Here is a 20,026-nt window from a genome sequence, read left to right as displayed (position 1 = left end):
TTTGAATCCTAGAACATAAGATGACAACCAGTAGGGGAGAATGAGGATACTTGATCCCTGGGGATATTTCTTCTTCTGACAGTTATAAATTGAGAAATAAGAACAAACATGACCAAAATAGTCAATTGACATTCTTGGGGGTTTGTTTGATTTTTTCAAGGTTTAGGGCTTTCTGAATGAAGGATCAAGTCTCCTTCACTTCACTTAACTTCAAAAATATCGCAATTTTTTTACTCCCACGAAAATGATTCTAGTTCAGTTCAGTTCCAAGTATCGTTCTAATTTTTGGAGCGAAAAAACTTGAAGTTAAATGCTGTCAGAAAATGTAAAAGAGTGCGAGTTTCAATATTTTTCCAAAAAGATATGGTTAAAATAAGAGAAGGGGATCAAGTATCCCCATTCTCCCCTACATTTTTCCAAATACAACATGTAGTGTTAACAGATGTATGAATGATAATGAATGAGAAGTTCGTTCTCTGCTTTGGGTTTCCCTAGAAACTGTGAAATGAAGGTTGCCTGTTTTCCATAAATGCAAGACTTGATAATTTTGATATTGGACTCTATTAGTTGACGTCTGGAAAATATAATTCATTTTAAAGCGGATCTGTGCCAACGTAAGAGCTTAACTACACAATTAACACACGACTTATTGCAGGGCACGACACTTAACGTTCTCACAAACGTTAAAAGGGTTCAAAATTACCTTTTTTGTCGACCAGTTTCGGGCTCGATGTTGCCCATCTACAGGATGATGTCCGACTGATGACACGAAGAAATAACTGCACTGAACGAAATCGGGCTATAAAAAATTTCGGAAATTCTAATGCTTTTGAACTACTAGAAAATCCAATACTTTTTACCAGTACAAGAAAGGATTTATCCTATTGAAATGGTTGAAGGATTGATTTCATTGGAAATTCCGATAAATGCAGCAGTGTGGCAAGTTGATATGATTTATTATTTTTTCAGATAAAATGAAACGGTATCGTGGGATCCAATGAAACTTACTAATGTTTATTTTGATTAAAATTTGTTTTGCTTTATTTTACTCACTTTCCTTAAATTTAATTTTTTTAATTTATAGGTATATATACCGCATCCTCCATATCATGCACTTTAGGATGTTTTCTGTACTTTCAATACAGCTGGTGTTTCTTCCTGTGTTGTATTGCTCATTGCCGTGTGGTGGTATCCATAAAATATGATTAATGGACTTTTGTTCTGGAATGTATATTAACACTATTACTTTTCATTTAAAATAATTAAACTATACAAACCTACCGACGAAATATGTACATCCTGCCTTATTGCGATGTCAAAATCAAGTCCTCTCATCAAGCTGGATGTTTTGATTGAGCCACACGACGCTGCGAATAAAGTTTTTCCCATCACATAGATCGTCTTCTGCTTGAGCTGGAGAAAAAAATTTATCGAGCGAAATTAAAAATAAATCCTGCCATTTCCGCATTTATTTATTCTGGAATAAAAATAATCACAGTATTTCATTGCATTATGCAGATCAAAATAAACTACTTACCAGTATTTTGGATTGAGCTTTGAAAATGAACAATGATAAATTCATGAACGAATAATTTTCCTTTTCAGAATCGATATTATTTAAATGGTTTAAATTTGATTAAAGTTATTGGATCTTCTTTTGCATTTTACTACGGGTGACTGACTTATAGAATTTATTGGATCGTTTAGTAGTTTCAGACGGAGTTTTAACAATCAAAACCATGTGCTAGAATTTATTGGATTTTCTTTTACTTTTCATTAGAAATGCTATTATCTTTTATCAAGACCCTAATTTATAGAAGTTATTGGATTGACCCGATATATTATATAGCCCGATTTTGTTCAGTGTGGCAGGATCATACTACACGGAAAAAATGAGTTATTCATTAAATGTATTGCGATTACACTTTCAAACTAACTAATTAATTGTTGCTCAAAATTTGTATACCCCCAATTCAGTTTTGGGTAATTTTGGGTCGCCAATATACAGATGCCAACTAAAACTCGATTATTCAGCTCTGTATAAAAAGTTTGCAGTTGTTGGAAAGCTTTCGACGGGGTCAAAACTGAAAGCATACAAATTTTTCAAATTCCCGGAATCAAAGTAAATTGCAAAGTTTATCAATTACCTCAGGTTCAAATCTTAATTTAATTATAAAATTAAATCGCTCATACACAATGACTCCTTTTAGAGTTGTGAATAATTTGGGCATCGAATATTGATCTGAAGTATCGGGTAAGTTGAGGTAAAATTTTCTTTATTATTCTCCCGTCGCGTTTTCGCCGCAAATCAATCAATCAATCAGTTTTTTGTACATATTTTAGGAAACAACAAACAGCGCTTTAAAATAGTCGAAAAGCGATCCAAAACGATGAGATGCAACATGATGGGGTCGTCTTTTGTTCTGCAATCCTGCTCACGGATGCTAGTCGGAATACGAACAGGAATCATCCCATAAAAGAAAACGAGTCAAAAAAGAAATTTAAAGGAAATATGATTGAAGGTCAAGATCCTCCGGAAAATTTTGAACCGGAAGAGATGTATCGGCTGATGATGTACTCCAGTTTTGATTCCTCCCTAGCATAAGGAGCTTTTGCTGCTAGGAAATCACCATACCGGATGGTAAATAAATTTGAAAATAAATATTAAGGTATGCTTATTTATCAACATCCGGAATGCTTTCATTTTTCACGGAAACGCTTATCAGTTAAGCGAGGAATCTTTAATTTGTTATATTAACTATTAGCTACTACCTACAATTTTAAAAATTGTTAATTCTAACCTCATTTTACAGATGCCCAAAAAGTAACGAATGAGAATAGTGTTACCGGCTGCTGATTCCTGAAAACTACATTGGATGTTATCACGGATATTGTATGTAGCAGTAGTCATCACATTTCAAACTTGCGGAACTGATTATAGTCAAAGAAATTGAACATCTTTGAAAGATGATTTAGACGCTGATTACGGTGAATGTAAATCGCAACTATTTTTACTTCGAATTTCGATATTAGTTAACAGCATTTATTTTCAGTTACCACACCGGCTGAAAAAAAGGAAACATCATTTCGGGACACTTCAAAAGTATCGACATGCCTGATGAAATGGATATCTCGGAGTTGAATTGCTTTTGATGGAGCCTGACATAGGGTTATAAACAAGTGAATAGGTACATGCATTGTTTTTTACTTCTCATTCTATTGCTATCAGCTTCTTTACTATTGTACCGGAATACTAAATCATTTATTGAGAGCATTATTTAATTTAAATTGTAAAGTCTAGCTTTACTGTCTTTATTTGGCTTGCTAAATTTGAAGTTTCAGAATTTAGTGTTCTTTCTTCATACTTTACGATAATTTCAGCTTAAACTTATTAATACGATTCTCTTTTCCAGTTCACTTGTATATGTGACGATGAAAATGTACTATTCCAAAACCAATGAAGAACTTGAGGTCTTCCAACAGATGAGTTGTGTGGCAAAGCGGCAGCAATAACCGCTAAAGAGTTTTTTCATGTTCAGTTTTTACAATATTTTCCATGTATTTATGATTTTTATTATGTCTTGTTTTGTAATTTAATATTATTCAGAATGAATATTTTTAAATAAAGAATCCAGCGAAACTAAATTTTGTTCAAGAATTCATATCCGAACATTTAATTTTTATGAGCAAATCGATTAAAAAAGTGCTGTGGCATCCCTGCGTAAAAATATACAGAATGGACTAATATGGCTGAAAGCTCAAAATGTATAAAAGCTTTTTGCACACGCTTTGCGTAAAGCGCCCAAACATACAACTAAGTGGAGACACTTTTCTTGAAACTGAATGGAATTTTATACAGAATAGAGTAACTTTGATTACCGTGTACACAGGAATAATTACACGGAGAAAAATGTATAGATTTATCAGTTATATTACGCGTCTACAGGACCATAAACATGATTGTTTGGTTCTGATCCGAAAAAACAATCATGCCAACAATCTGAATATACGTTGCCACAAATGGATAAATGGCTGATTTAGCGATCGCATCAGCTGCGAGAATCCAACAGGAATTTTTAGTCAATCATCCGTATGGCTGTTTTTACCGTAATGCTGATCCACATGAACGTCGGAAATTGTAGATTCAGATATAAATAAAAATTAATTTGAGCAGTTAAATGCATTGTTTTTCCTTTTTATTTTTAATAAGACATATGTCATTTTTTAATTCAATCATATATGTCCCAGCGGATGAAACTGAAACTGAAAACAACTGTTAGTAGAACAAATCAACTTACACAACAAATTAAACTTACATTTTCGCTTTCTGATGTGTGTTCTCCAAAAATAACTTCCACCATCTTCTGTTTTTGTGACATTCAAAAACTTACATTTAGATTTTTTTTTCGTGATGGTCCCATGAGCAGAGCTGGTAATGGTGATTGTTAACGACTGACATTTAACGAAAATGCCAGCTAGATAGAAATCATCATCATTTCTTGAACCCAAAGCATGCCATCTTAACATGTCAGTCTAGACAAGACAGACACAAATCGTCCAGTCATGTTCCTAAGCCCCTGTGGTTATGCATTTTTTTTTAAATTGTCGAGCATTTTTCCGCCCTTACTTCTTTCCGAACTATCAAGTGAATATTATCCAAACTCAAATATTAGAAAAACATCAAAAATTGCAATCGAGTGCATTATCAATGGTTAAAATCGGTCATTATTTGACGAAACGGCATGTATTTCACATTGAGTGTTCTGGTCGGACATTTAGTCGCCTCATTAAAACAGTGATGAATATCACCCTTAAAAAAGTTAGCCAATTTTTGAAGCTTAATAACTTTTTTATCTTAACTTTAATTGAAATGAAATCTTCGGATGAAATATTTGTAATAGTTTAGGCTTTAAGAAAACCCGTTTTTGAAAGAAATCGGTCGAAGGAGACAAAAGTTATTGACGAAAAACTGGTTTTTCATGTTCCTCTCGAACAAAATGTCTCAAAATCCCATACAAACTTCAGGCTCGTTGAGCGACCCCTTCCCGTGGTCCGATCTGGCCCAAATTTGGCATGAGATCTTGTACTAGACCCAGGATCAATTTTAGCGTGCAGCGTATAACTTTTTCAAAAGTCGGGTCATTTGGGGCAGTCTAATGCACACGTGACTGTGCGTTAAAGTTAAAATAGAATAGGAAATAAAAAGGCGGGAAAATCCTTGTTCTCTGAAACATGTTACAGTCGTTTTATGGGCTATCTAGTTAGCAGCTCGACTATATAGCAATAATATGGAGATTTCGCTGTTGCCAGGTTAGATGAGAAATAACAACCTATAAATATCAACAACCGGCATGGAAGCGAAACTTTAGCAGGCTATCTCAATGGAAACCAATGATATTGAATATTTCCTATGCTAGCTTTAATTGAGAATCAAACAAAGAGGATTATCAGCCTGCTGATGATCGCTGACTGTGGCTCGGTGCATAGTTGGAGTTTTGGAAAGTGATAATGATTGGAAAAAACAGTACCCATCATCAACTCTGTCAATTTTTCCCAGCTCTCGTGAAGCTTTTCGCACACGTTTCTTTAAGATCACTTTTTCCCAGTTTATAGGGTGATCCATTTCTGTTGCGTAGGCGGCTATGCTAGATACGCTGTTGTTTTCTACAGCATTTCTATGTTTAAGTCGAACTTTAAATTTGCGACGAGTTTGGCCAATGTAAACAGCTGGGCAACTCTCTCAGGGAATTTCATAGATTCCAGATTTCTCATCTTGTGGAATCTTATCCTTCAGGAAGATCAACCGATCCTTAAGGGTGTTGCCGCTTTTGTATGCTGTCCTAGACCGTGTTGAGAAAAGATTTTTGTTATCTCATAAGTTAGTTTAGTTTGGATCGGCAGGCTAACTCAATAGGGCTCTTCCTTCTCTGACCTGAAAGTGGTTACATCACTTCGGAACTTTTTTCGGGCATGTTTTCGGAGTATTTTGAGGACAAATTCATTGTCAAAACCGTTAAAAAAAACCTGCCTTTAGGCATTTATGTTTTTCCTCTTAAAATTCTTCCTTTTCCGTAGGAATATTGTACAGGCGGCTTGTTTTTACAACCAAACTGGTTGGAATTTGTTGTTATGTATCGGTCGGTTGAGGTTGGTTTCCGATAAATTTTGAAATTGATAATGTTGTCTTCTTTCCGTGAGATTAAGAGGTCAAGGAAAGGGAGTTTTCTCTCAACTTATTTTCCTACTGTGAATTTTATCGACCAGTGTTTGGTTTTTAGAAAAAGTAAAGCCTTATATTTAAAAGAAAATTTGAAGAAATTTATTTCTTCAACTCAATGCTCCCGTACAAAGTAAAAAAAAATGCATTCTAATCTTTTTGAAAATTTATAGGGATACTAGCTGACCCGGTGTGCTTTGCTACACCTTTCAAAATTAAGTGATATTTAAATTTTTTATAATTGTTTTATTGGCATTATTTTAAATCAAATTAGAACATAATTCATAAGTAAAAGCTATAAAATGAGAGCTGCAGCTGGAGTTTCGAATTGCAACACAAAGATAACTTAAACTTATATCCTGAATCTTGTTTTATAAATTTGTGTTGAAGATCTGATAATTTTAATCTTTCTGGAGGGTTTCAATATAATCGTACGAAAGCAATCTAACTTATAAAATATGGTTGTTTTTGCTTGATATGTTCTGGGTTTATGCTAAAAAACTGATATTAGAGCCCCCTCTCCTGTCCTTCCATCCACCCCCTGCTGAATGGCGGACGTGATCTTTAATAATCATACCGATTTTTTTCGTTCCCAAAAATCCTCTTATATCAAATATCGTTCTATTGATTGATAAGTTTTTAAGCTTTACAACAAAATGTATATTGAGCCTCCTCCTTTCTTCCCCTCTTTACACTGTAAAGCGTAACCGTAGAAACATATCTCGTAACCTAGTACCTTTCCATGCCATATTTGTTTCCATTTATTGGATTCGTTAACATAAATTGAGAACTTAGGCTAACAAAATTGTACAAAACAAAATTGGGCTCACCTCCCTCCTCCTATGTACCTACTCACTGAAAAGAGGATGGTGTGTCAGATAATCATAAAATCTTACCAAAATGATATTCCATGTTAAGTTTTGTTCATTTCTCGGATTTTGTAAAAAAAAAGTTAAATGTAAGCCTCCTCTTCCCCTCCTATATCCCTAATTCTATCATCCTACTGCAAGAAAGGAATTGTTTCACATAGTAAAAGTATTTTTCGCACTCAAATACTCTTTGATGCCAAATTTGGTTTCATTGGCTCGATTAATTCTCGAGTTATGCAAAAAAAATTGTATGGAAGCCCCCCTTTATATCTTTTCGCTAAAAAAGATGGGGCCTCAATTTATAATAGAAACATTTCTCGTACTCAAATTCCCTCACATGCCAAATATGGTTCAAGTTCATCGATCAACTCTTCAGTAATACTGAAAATTGAAAGGGAGACCTCTCCTCCCCCTTTTCATCCACCTCTTTGAAGGAATGAGGGATACCAAATATTCTTAGAATCATTTCTCGTACCCAAATATAGTTCCATGCCAAATTTGGTTCCATTTGCTGTTGTAGATCATGAGATATGTAGTAATAACTGTACGAAACTTCCCCCCCTCTTTCTTTTCTCCCCGCTGGAAAAAGGAAGGGGTCTCAAACAATCATAAGAACATGTCACGTTCCAAAATACCCGCCCATGCCAAATTGGGTTCCATTTGCTTAATTAGTTATTGAGTTATGTAAAAATTATAAAAGAGGCCCTTACTGGAAAGAGGGAGGGGTTCCAGATAATCATAGAAATATTTTTCGTATTCAAATACCCTCACATGCCAAATTTAGTTCCATTTGCTTTATTAGTTTTTGAGATATGTAAAAAAAATATGAAGGAGGTCCCTCCCCCTTTCTACTGGAAAGAGAGAGGGGTCTCAAATAATCATTCAAATATTCTTCGTATCCAAATACCTTCCCGTGTCAAATTTTATTCCAATATCTTGATTAGTTTTCGAGTTATATGAAAAATTGTAAGGTAGCCCCCCTCCCCCCTTCCTATCACCCTACTGAGAGGACGGAGGGGTACCTAATATTCATAGAAATATTTCCCGTCCCCAAATACCACACCATGTCAAATTTGATACCATTTGCTTGATTGGTTCTCGAGTTATGCAAAAAATTGTCAATTTTTTAGGAGGCCCCTCCCCCCCTTCCTGTTAGGGGAAGGGGCATCAAACCATAATAGGAACCTTCCCCGATCTCCAATACCTCCACCTGCCAAGTTTCACGCAAATCGGTTAAGTAGTTTCTGAGTCTATAGGGAACAGACAGACAGACAGACAGACAGACAGACAGACAGAAATTCATTTTTATATATATAGATTTTCCGTATAGTTGAGAACAACAGTTTTTTAGAACTCCCATTGTGTTCTTTTTCTATCTCGAAACAGTTTTATTTTTATCATCCAGATAGCAATGCAATAATGGTTTAAAACGCTCAATATTTCATGGATTTAATTCGCACGGACGGAACTATCATAAAGTAAATATTCCCCCCAGAGCTGGAAAGGAACCGCGTGGCCCTCAGAAGAACATGAGCTAGCGTCACCACCCGCGAAAAAACTATGGCGCCCTACTCGACGTCAAACGGCGGCGACCGATGTCTATAAGTAATAGTTATAGCTAGCTACCGCCGACTGTTGGGTGCTATGCAGCTACACGGGTCGACACAGTTCAAAAAGGGGGAAGACAGCAAAGAGAAATGTAGAAGTGTATTTGTCGGGAATTAAGTGAAAAGTTAGACTATATTTTATGTTTCATCCGTTCGTTGACTCGTGAAATGCCGTCCTCCTGCTGCTGCTGGTGAATTTATGCATTTATACGACAGAAACCGAGTTAGTCACGCTTTGCAAATTTGGAACTCTCCTTTCGGTCTTTGCCATTGCCATTTCGGCAAGGCAGGATGTTTGTGGTGGTACTTATTGAGATGTTTGCAGACAATTGGAATTTCGTGCAGTAAGGTATCAGCTGTGAGGAATCATCCGTACACTTTATTCGCTTTCTGCTTTCGGTGTACGTGATTCGCATTAGTGTTGCCTATATTTGGGGTTCTCCTGTACAGTATGTCCAGTATTTTTCTAGCATTATCCAGGATGATCCATTACTTGCAGCTCAACCATCTTGGCCTTCTTCGGTCTTACATGATCTGGTGGTAAAACAATGCAATGCACACAGAGGATTTTCGATTGAAAAAGTAACTTACAAATTTCGTTTTCAAGCTCTCCACGCGTAATAAATTCTAAAGCGAAAGAAAATTACTTGAAGTTTAAAGTTTTCACTTAATCACAGCAGCAGGATTAAAATCGTTAACAAAGATTAAACAAAAATTAATGTATATTTTGAAATTTAAAAAAAAGTTGAAGCGCTGAGGTGGTCTAGCGGATAGGCTGGCGCGAGTCTGGTAACCCAGGCGTACTGGGTTCGATTCCCGGTATCGGCAAGAAAACTTTAGGGTTCGAATCCCATAAGTTGCCGACAGGTAAGATGTGTTCCATTCATTATTAATAACTATTCATAATAAATACTAGCTGATCCCGTACAAACTTCGTTTCGCTTTTAACTTTAAAGTTGATGATTTTGTATTTGGTTGGTAATTGGGACGCATTTTTACAAACAAAAAAATTGATTAAAATACTAATCAGAATATGCAAGCGACCTATTTGCTTGTCTACCAAACGGAAATTTAAAATAGGGAATTTAATGACCGCCGAAAAGAACACCCGTGTACGAAATTCTGTCTTTTTCGGATGCATAACAACGAAATTATGTCTGAAATATTGTAATGGTAATATGAGCGACCCCTTTTCTGTCATCTGATGCCAAATTTTAATTCAAAAATCAATTGTCCCTTTTGTAAAACATCCGTGAATGAATTTTTATCTGGATCTCATGCATCTCATGCATAATAAAACAATTATAACAAAAACATTAAGCAGTAAATGTTGACGACCCTTTTTTCTGTCATCTAATAGAAAGTTTGTTATCAGGAAACGATTCCTCGTCCTGCAAAACTCTCGTATTTTAATTTTTGCCTAGATAGAATGCCTAACAACGTAGTTATTGAAAAAAATTCGAAATTTTTATGGACGCCCTTTTACTGTTTCTTTGTCATTTGTCAGTCAAATTTGACACGTGAAATCAATTACATGTGCTGTAAAGCTCCCATGTGCAAATTTTCATTATAATCCGAAGTATAATCAAGGCAATGGAGCTTAGTCTAAGAGTCACTTGACCTGATTTGCAACATTCCACATCGTTGAGCCGACTTCAGAAACCACTCTAGGCTAGAAGTTTCAGCTCAAATGTCTTGTGATTGATTTTCGGAGCTCATTCATACTAACGTTTCTTCTCTGAAACATTTCCTGAAGTCAGGATAAAGAAGAGAAATTTTGTGAGTCACGTCACTCGACTCGCAGAATAACCTCCAATATTGCAAAAACAGTGAACAGATAATATGGACGACCATTTTTGCCGACCCCTGACTCGAGATTCGAAACCTGAAACAATTGAGCGTCCCTCAAAACTTCTATGTGCAAATTTTCATCTCAAATCCAATCCAAAAAACATTGAACAGTTTATATGGACGATCCCTTTCGCAGACCTCTGAATTAAAATTCGACTCCTGAAATCAATTACTCGATCCTTGAAACTCTCACGTACCAAGTTTCCATCTTAATCCAATGTATTTAAGCATTAATATCGCAAAACAGTGGTAATATGGACGACCTTTTGGCCGACCCTTGACCCTGAATTTGAAACCTGGAATCGATTGATCGTTTCTCAAAATACTCTTGTGCATATTTTCATCAAAATCAAAACTATAATAACGCCAATATCGCAAAAACATTGAATAGTTGATACGGACGACCCCTTTTGCCAACCCCTTCTACAAAATTTTATAACTGGAATCGATTGTTCGTTCTTTAAAACCCCTGTCTGCAAATTTTTATCGTAATCCAATGGATAATAATGCCATTATCGTAAAAACATTAAAGATTTCATATGGACGACCCCTTTGGCCGATCCCTGACCCTGAATTTAATACCTGGAATCGCTTGCTCATTTCTCAAAACACTCATGTGCAAATTTTCATATCAATCCAATGCATAATAACGTCAATATAGTAAAAACACTGAACAGTTCATATAAACGACCCCTTTTGCCGACCCCTGACACAAAAATCAATACCTGGAATCAATTGTCCATCTTTCAAAACCCCTTTGTGCAAATTTTTGCAACAATCCGACGAAAAATAACGTCAATATCGCGAAAACAATATTTGTCTTGTATGGACGAAAATCTGAAAACATTTTTCATCATTCCTGGTCCTAATGAGTATCCATGCCAAATTTCAGCTCTCTAGCTCTTAAGATGGCTGAGCCTATAGAGGACAAACAAACAATCAAATAAACAAACAAACAAACCCACAGAAATTGCTTTTTATATATATAGATTTCAGAGGGAATGCATCAGGGGTTAATCTGAAGAGACTATTGCAAGCGGAGTGGATTGCCAACCATTGTAGTTCTCTGAAGGTTGGATGACTTCCCTCGACGAACCATCGGCCGTGGAAGCCTGAGAAGCAATTTGAAGGCCAAGCCAGACAGACATATGTAGGTTGGACCTTGCTACCGATGGGGGACCAATACATACATACATACATACATTTTGAAATTAAAAAAAAGTCGTTTTTAAAAACAAAATTCCTCCCGAATTATGTTATGTACGTTAATATTTTTAGGGATTTAAAACATCCCCTGTTGATTCATCCCATAAATGTCAAATTACGTGGCTACAATGGACATTAAGTCAATTTTATGGTCTTAAGTATAAACAAAATTACCGCCCTTTTTCCAAAGTTTTCAAGTTTATCGTTCTCCTTAAAAAATGATAGGTAGATATTTAAAATTTAAAAAAATATATGCAGAATGAAATTGTTGAAATAAGTAACGTTCACAAGTTTTTGACATTAAAAAGAATATTTTTTAAACGAACTTCGGTTATATCATAATCAATATCTATTGAATTTTTCAAAGTACGAACCGCAGCCTAACTCAATCTAACTCTTGAGCTGAATTTTAAATATTTAACCTTTTAAATTCGAATCTACATACCCAAAAATATTCAAATTTCAGTGGAAACTCTTCTTGAATTTTCCAGTAAATATCTCAATTTGACAAGTGTATTGAGAAAGGCTTCTATTAATAGGATGTATATGAATTTGATTGTTTTATATTCATTGCACCTTTTTGATAGGGTTCATTGCTATTTGTCCTGTAAAGCTTACTTTTGGAAATTTCCATATTTTTTAAATATCAAAAATTAATCACAAAATCTATGTTATTGAGGATTATGTTGTAAAATTCCATGTTGTAAGTTGTTCAATTTTATCCCCAGTTTTCGAATGATACTTTTTAATGCTTATTTTAGTTAATGTAGAAGTCTTTCAACCTTACGAACTTCAAACTTCAAATTTATAAAAAAAAAAGAAACCGCATTAAATGGAGAATCTTAAATAATTAGCCACCCATCCTGATCCGATGAGCGTAAAACAGCTTCAAACAAAAATTCATTCATAATAACGCCCACTAACACTGGCAATCTGGAACCCGTTACATCCTTTATGTTTTGTTTTCTCTTGAGCTTTACTTTGTGCTAAGTAGGAAAAAATGAAACTTTAAAATCAGTTTAGGTGCTTGAGTAGATAGAGAGGGAAAACAAGTATCCTTTTCATAGCTCCCATATTGTAGGTGCCGCATCGCAGCTCACCTCCATAATAAAGCGGTTTTCAACCGTGCTGGGTGGCCGCCGTTTCCGGTCAGTTTTTTGCACATTCCCACAACAGCAAAACAATTTGGAATCTTTTTTTATGACCGAGACGGTCAAATCGTAAAATGGGTCGTTGGAGGGTTCCGGAGGGAGCCGGAAGAAGAAGTGCTAACAGAGTAACGATACTGTACTGAAGATACGTTAAAGTTTAATGCTAAAGAAAATTAAGACGTAAAAATTAGGGATGGTTGGAAGCTGTGCTTCTTATCTGATACAGGAAGCTGATAAGACTGGCTTACTATCTGACTATCAGATAATTTTGGTTTGTCTTGAAAATATCATTGTATGATATGAGTACCTAGTAAGTTCCTTTTTACTTATCGGTTTGATATTTTTTTATTTCAATAATGACAGGGCACCATCAACAAACTCGGCGATCCGAGTCGTTAGTAACTAACAATATCATTTAAAATGATAACATCTTTGAAAAACTAGAGCAATTGTGTGATGAAGGCTGAAATTAAAAGTTCAGCTGTGCTGTCTAGTCCAAGAATTTTCAAAACCGTAAAAACTTGCACATTTTCCAGTGTAACAGATGGAAGAGTATGATGGAAGTATGCAACTCCAACCAAGTCTGCGAATCCTGCCGATGAAGGCGCGCTGAAATTCGTTCGAGGAGCCGAACCTTCAAACGAGAAATATGCTCGATGCATATTTTACAAAGTATGATGCCTTTTCAGTGTCGGCTCTTTTTTGGTGCGGGATGATTTAGAAAAGATGAGAACATTATTTTTAAAACAAACAGCCCCTTCTGTTTGTTTTCTCTGTCGTAGACTGGAATCCGCAATTCCGAAAGAAAACATACTGCGCTGCCTTGGAGTTGCAAGAAAATAACAAGGGGAACACCCTTAAGAATGGGGTAGGAAAAAAGGCAACAGCTTTCGTTTGCTTAACGCGTTTTCATAAATCAGGAATGATTTATAGCAGCAAAGAGAACCTTTCTGGCGATGTTGTGGGAGAAGGGTTTTTGCATGGTATTGATAGCGTTTAAAATTTTCCAGATTTTTGTTTTTGTTGAATATTAATGACATTTTTTGTTTTTCTTTTCAGCCTGTTCTACATAATTATACCACCTAGACGGTAAGAATTTTAAAATATTAAATCTAAAACTGTAGTATCAATCAGAAAAACCAATCGTACATAAAAATGTTTAAAATGTTGATATGAGGCTCACAGAGCCAAAGTGAAGCGATTTTGAGTTAATAATACCAAACGCATTTACATATTTCAAACTATGTATGGTGATTTTTCCTGATTAGAAAAATAACCTACTTTAGTAGACCAAAAACCCGCTAAAGCTTACCGTTAAAATCATCGGCTCAAGGAATGGTGATTTGAACTGTCCTCCTCGTTCTCAAAATTTAACGGTATCACACTTTTTTCTGTGAACATATTTCAAAAGTAAAATTTTCCATCAACCCTTTGATTTTTTTTCAAAAATGAAAGCTAAAAAAAATCTTGAAATCTAATTTCAACTCAGCGTGTAGAAAACTGTTGAATAATGCGACTTTTTATTGTCTTCAAAATAACACATCATTATTTGATCCAAATTTAAAAGAGCAAAATTTTGAAAAAAATCGAAGGTTTAGAAGAGTAGGCGTTGTTTTGCTTGTTGAATAAATAGGAAGTGGAAAGTTTTTGTTCCTGCCAAATTTAAAAGCGAAAAAATTCGAAATAGTAAAAAATGAAAGTTCGAATCAAGAGTGGTTCAACCTGATGCCCAAGCTCCAAACCATGCAAATTTTGACTCTTCCCGAAATTCTGTCGGCTGTTCCTTTTGGCACAGATCAGACCTCCAGATGAACCGAAGTTAACCAATACCGGATCTCTAAAAAGGATAAAAGCTAAGTATTCTCTGCATGTTTTTTCGATGTCACATACTGAACTTTCCTGAAATATTCTGTTATTTTGATAACGGGATTTCAATTTACTAAAATATCTTAATTTAGCTGAAACTTTTACTATTGGAACTTAAAATATGTGTGTATCTTATTCGAATATATTTTATTAGTTAAAACCTACCATGAACTCATTATTTTTAATGTGCATCGTTGTATTCAAAATATTCAACGATATGAAAAATCATTTTCAGTCCTTGGACAGTTGTCTATCAAGATATTACTGCCGTATATCATTCGGTAAAATTTATTATTATCTCTTTTGAAAATAGACCTAAACTGAAATCGAAATGAAACAGAATTGAAAACCTTTTTTTGCATATTCTGCGGAGGAATTCTGGAAGCATCAAGTTAAATCAATGCTTGTGCACTTGAAGTTAGGAAAATAAGCTTTATGTGACCTCCATTCGAATCTGCGAGAGATTGTTAATACTATTAATCTTCTAAGGCTATGATCATTTAGAATCCGTTACAAACGTGTGTATTTTAAAAACTATTCATTTGATCGAAAAACATTCTATGGAGTAAATGAAGGTGTTAATATGACATTTAATGTAAAAATATAAAAAAAAATTATTAATAATTTCAAGAAATACTCTTACTGTTTCATAAAATATCTTTTTTTATCTTTGCGCACTTTTTTAGTCATGTATTGATCTATTATTTTTACCACAGAAGCAAAACCTTTGCAAAATCATCATATTTCACACAAACTCACCTGGAAGAAGCAATTGGGATCTGGTTGGAGCCTTTTCATGAGTAGGCATCTCGAAGAACTTGATCTCTTAAATCCGGTTTTGGCTATCCAAAATAAGGATTACGCACGCCTTTAAAATAAACAAGTTCAACAAAGAAATCAAAGACACTTATCTATTTTCAAAAACGCTTAAATTCACCTACATTTTTATATGATTCGCATAACCAAAAAAGTTAAATTTTTCAAAGCGACTAACCAACCCAAGTAACAAAACTAGCATCAGCGTGACGTTAAAATACTTGTGTCGATTATTACAAGCGTTTTTAAAATCCAAATGACGATTTTAAACACTATACAGATAAAATAAGCAGTTCAATGGTATTTTCATATTATTGGATACCTATATACTATAACATAAACCATAAAAACATCATAAACAAAGACGCTCTATGCTTTTGAATGAAAATTAAGGACTTGGTAATGGTTTCTGAATGATTTCTTAAAAACCGTGATAAAATCGAAACAATAACCGTGATAAAATCGAGCGTGAATTTGGCGAGTATTGATAAAATCGAATAGTGATAAAATCGAGAAACTACTGTATTTCTTTGTCCATCAGAACACATCTGTCACATTGCGTAAAAATCGGTTGCACAGATTGCGATCTATGGAACTGCTCACTATTAGTTATTTACATGGTGTCTACTAGTCAGGCATCACTTTTTGCCTGCCGGAAATGGATTAATTGCATTATTTAAGGGGTGTGCATTCAGTTATCCCCAATAACCATAGTCTTTTTTACCATATTTAAGATCAAGGATTCCACTCTGATGCTTGGTTTGAACTTCGTGTTGATCCTAGGGTATCCTTATACTTCTTAACCATTTGGTCAAAAAAAAAATTAAAAAAAAATAGACAGTTCATGAGTTTTCAAGTCGACAATGAAGAATTTTCGAGGCACAAACACGCAAATTTGTGCAAAATTATTTTTATTATGTCTTTTTGAATCGTAAATATCTCAAACACACGTTAACTTAAAAATCTGGCAAAAACTGACAAAATAGTTCTTTTCATAGCCAGCCCAACGCTGCTAAAGTTTTGCATAACCAATCTCTAGTATTGTGGCTATCACCGAAATAAAGTGTCCGGATACTAAATGATCATAGCTTTACTCATTTATATCATATGTTTGTCAGATTTTTTTTTAAATCTGATGAAATTCTTTTAGAAATCGTTCGGGTTGTGTCGTATTTACAATGGTTTTGTTTTGGACACTCCTGTTGAAAAAATGGAAGTTATTTTTTAATACAAATAATTATACAGGGATGCATTTATAAAAAATATAAAATTTTTTTCGTATTTTAATTTGCTATTCAAAGTTAGTCCTAAGTGAAATTAAATTCACTTGATAATTTATGTAATAATATTCACCAATTCAGCTCTCTTTTTATGAAAGAAGTCTCTCACTGCAACAGTTAAAAATAATTTCAATTTGAGCAAAAGATAAATTTAAGTATCTGCAACGGAAAACTTTCATGATTTCTGATGTAGTTTTAAAAAGTTAAAAAAAACTTCACCTCAGAACTATTTCCAAATTTATGATTTATAACTAAGAATTTCAGTAATATTTGAATTGTCCAATATTAAAAAATTTATTTCAACAACACATATTCTTGATTGAAGTTACAAAATATGTTTTCAAAATTTGACTACATAAAAAATATAAATGCATTAAATGACATAGAAATGAGATGTGACCAAATTAATATCATTATTGAAAAATGTTTAAGTTTTTTTGTAATGTACTCAAACGAACTTGTTAAATCGTCAGTAAAATGGAAGGAAATGAGAGGAGCATAGGAAATAGGATTTTTATTCCAGATCGCAAAGCACTAGTCAAAAGTGTATCCTAATAATATCCTTTTCCCCTATCCACAAAAAAATGTTTTGCTAGGATGCAGAGATAATCTCCGTCCTAAAGCTTTAATATATTTTCTATCACCCCTTTCTCTTATTTTCATTTCTATCTATTGACTACTAGGACGTGGCCAGCGCCGTAATTGATGTTTCAAGAGAGAGAGCATCGGTTCTGTCCATAGTGAATGTTGATTTTGCATTTCAAGTTCAATGATTTAAAGTGGATGGAAGATTTGAGCGTGTTGAATTCAAATCATTTGTCAGATTTTGTCAATCTCTTTTAGTTTTTTTGATATGGCATGTGGAAATTTGAAAATTGATAAGTTTTGGAGTAAAATCGATTTTTGATTTCTAATAAACTAACAAGCATAAGTAGATGAAATATAACGATTTAAAAAATAAATTATATAATTTTTATATCTAGTCTATCTGCCTATTGACTACATTGTTGTCACCTCTAATCTTAATGTAAAAAGTTTCAGCTGTGATTCTTGCATTATAGCCTGTAACTTTCTCTAAAATATTTGTATTGTCGAAGTCGAAAAGGTGACCAGTTTAGAAACTGTGTTGTGCTAGTCCAGTGCTTATTTGTTTTGTAGATACATTTGTTTTATGTTGTTTTAATCTTTTTTCCAAGAACTGACTAGTTTCGCCCAAGGGGGGTACATAGTACATAATAACCTTGGTTTCGCCTATGTATGATTTGTAACATTTAACCACAATTAATTTCATACACGACGTTGGCGTGGACTTAACGAATTAAATTCTAGATAGCGGCCTTTTTCGTCTTTTGGGAACCATTCCGTTGTGATGCCATTTCCTTCCCGGCGCATAATTGTAATGGTTCCCAAAAGACGAAAAAGGCCGCTATCTAGACTTTAATTCGTTAAGTCCATATTCGCACAAAAAGAATACTGTTATAGCTTTAGTAGACAGGGCAATAAGGTTATCACACGCAAAATTTAGGGAAAGAACACTTAATACAGTTAGAAACATTTTGAACCTAAACAACTATCCACAATATTTTGTTACGAGTATTGTTAAAGATCGAAATCATAAAATTTACGATACTTTGAGTACAACCAATAGAAATTCAAGCAAATTTGTAACAATCCCGCATTGTTCAGGATTGGGGGAAAATCTTTCAAGGTACTTATGGCAATTTGACATTAATGTCGCCTTCCAGCCTTTAGATAAAATTAAAAATCTGATCCTCACAAAAACTAAGGACAAAATTCCCAAAAACAAAAATACCAACGTCGTGTATGAAATTAATTGTGGAAAATGTAACAAATCATACATACGCGAAACTAGTCAGTTCTTGGAAAAAAGATTAAAACAACATAAAACAAATGTATCTACAAAACAAATAAGCACTGGACTATTACAACACAGTTTGGAAACTGGTCACCTTTTCGACTTCGACAATACAAATATTTTAGAGAAAGTTACAGGCTATAATGCAAGAATCACAGCTGAAATTTTTACCTTAAGATTAGAGGTGACAACAATGTAGTCAATAGGCAGATAGACTCCTGTAATTTTAAGACAGCTTATGACTCTGTAATTAAAAAATTGTCACAAACACTAACATACAAATGTAAACGAAAATCAAAACAAAATGTCCCGAATCAAACTAGTATAGACGAAGGCCAGTAGTTTGTAAGATTTTAAATATTGTTAATTTAGATAAAAAAAAAATCATTATTTAAAATATAATTTTAGTGTCCACTGAAGAGGAGCGAAAGCCATAGTAGCTCGAAACGTCTGGACAACTGGTAATAACGTTTTTGATTCTAAAATCCGCCGAAAAACGTCGATGATTTAAACCACATCAAAGCGCGGCGATAAATAAAATTCCAATATCATATTTTAAAATATAGGCACCAAAAATGCTGTTCCCCTGTGTAATCGTTACAAACTTTATGGGCTGATTCACAGAATTACATATAGATATTCTTTTTGTCGAGAAATCAGAATTTCTCTGAGTCATGAGTTAGAAATCTATAATCGTTAACCCAGTCTTTATAATAAAACTTTCCTTATTTCTGTTATTAATCAAGAACAAAAATATTTCACTCCATCATATAATTTAAACTTTGCTTGAAACGAAAAATAAAGACTTAACTAACTCCTATACTACGTTTTTCCAATAAATAATAAATATTGCATCTATGCCTTCAAAGGAACTCAACAAAAAGCTTAAATCCGACAAAAATGTCAGCAATCTGGATGATTATGGGACAAATTCCACTGCAAACAAGTGATATGCATATCAAGTTATTGTTATATCATTGTTTTGGTTTAGTAGAGACTGCTATTTTATGATAATTAACAATCTATCGTAGAAAAAAAAAATCGCGAAATAAATTTAATTTAAGATAAGTTTCGCGAGCCGTACAAACGTGTCTTGAGGGCTGCGAGTTGCTTATCCCTTCAGTGGAGGATTAAAGCGTTACGAAAAAGCAACCTCTTTAATAAAATAAAAAAAAAATAATAGAAAAGAAATCAAGCTTCCTCCAGTTTACGGTCGCAAGTTTTACAGCAAGGAAAAGTGATAGGAATAAATTGCCTATTGATAGCTTGATTTATAAGCCTTGAACG

General features: G+C 34.2%; 1 protein-coding gene across 11 annotated transcripts in view; it reads left to right on the top strand.

The window, feature by feature from the left end:
* The window catches only part of LOC129745910 (uncharacterized protein CG3556), a 154,996-nt gene that overhangs the window by 28,665 nt on the left and 106,305 nt on the right, over positions 1-20,026 (top strand). For all 11 annotated transcript variants that reach the window (XM_055739294.1, XM_055739295.1, XM_055739293.1 and 8 more), the window contains exon 3: positions 13,961-13,990. The gene's annotated coding sequence lies outside the window, so the exon portion shown is untranslated. The remainder of the gene's footprint in view (positions 1-13,960; positions 13,991-20,026) is intronic.

Source organism: Uranotaenia lowii, chromosome 2, assembly GCF_029784155.1.
Source record: "Uranotaenia lowii strain MFRU-FL chromosome 2, ASM2978415v1, whole genome shotgun sequence".
Classification (NCBI taxonomy): Eukaryota; Metazoa; Arthropoda; class Insecta; order Diptera; family Culicidae; genus Uranotaenia; species Uranotaenia lowii.
The sequence above is the reverse complement of the archived record's forward strand: the minus strand, read 5'-3'. Positions and strand labels throughout refer to the sequence as shown.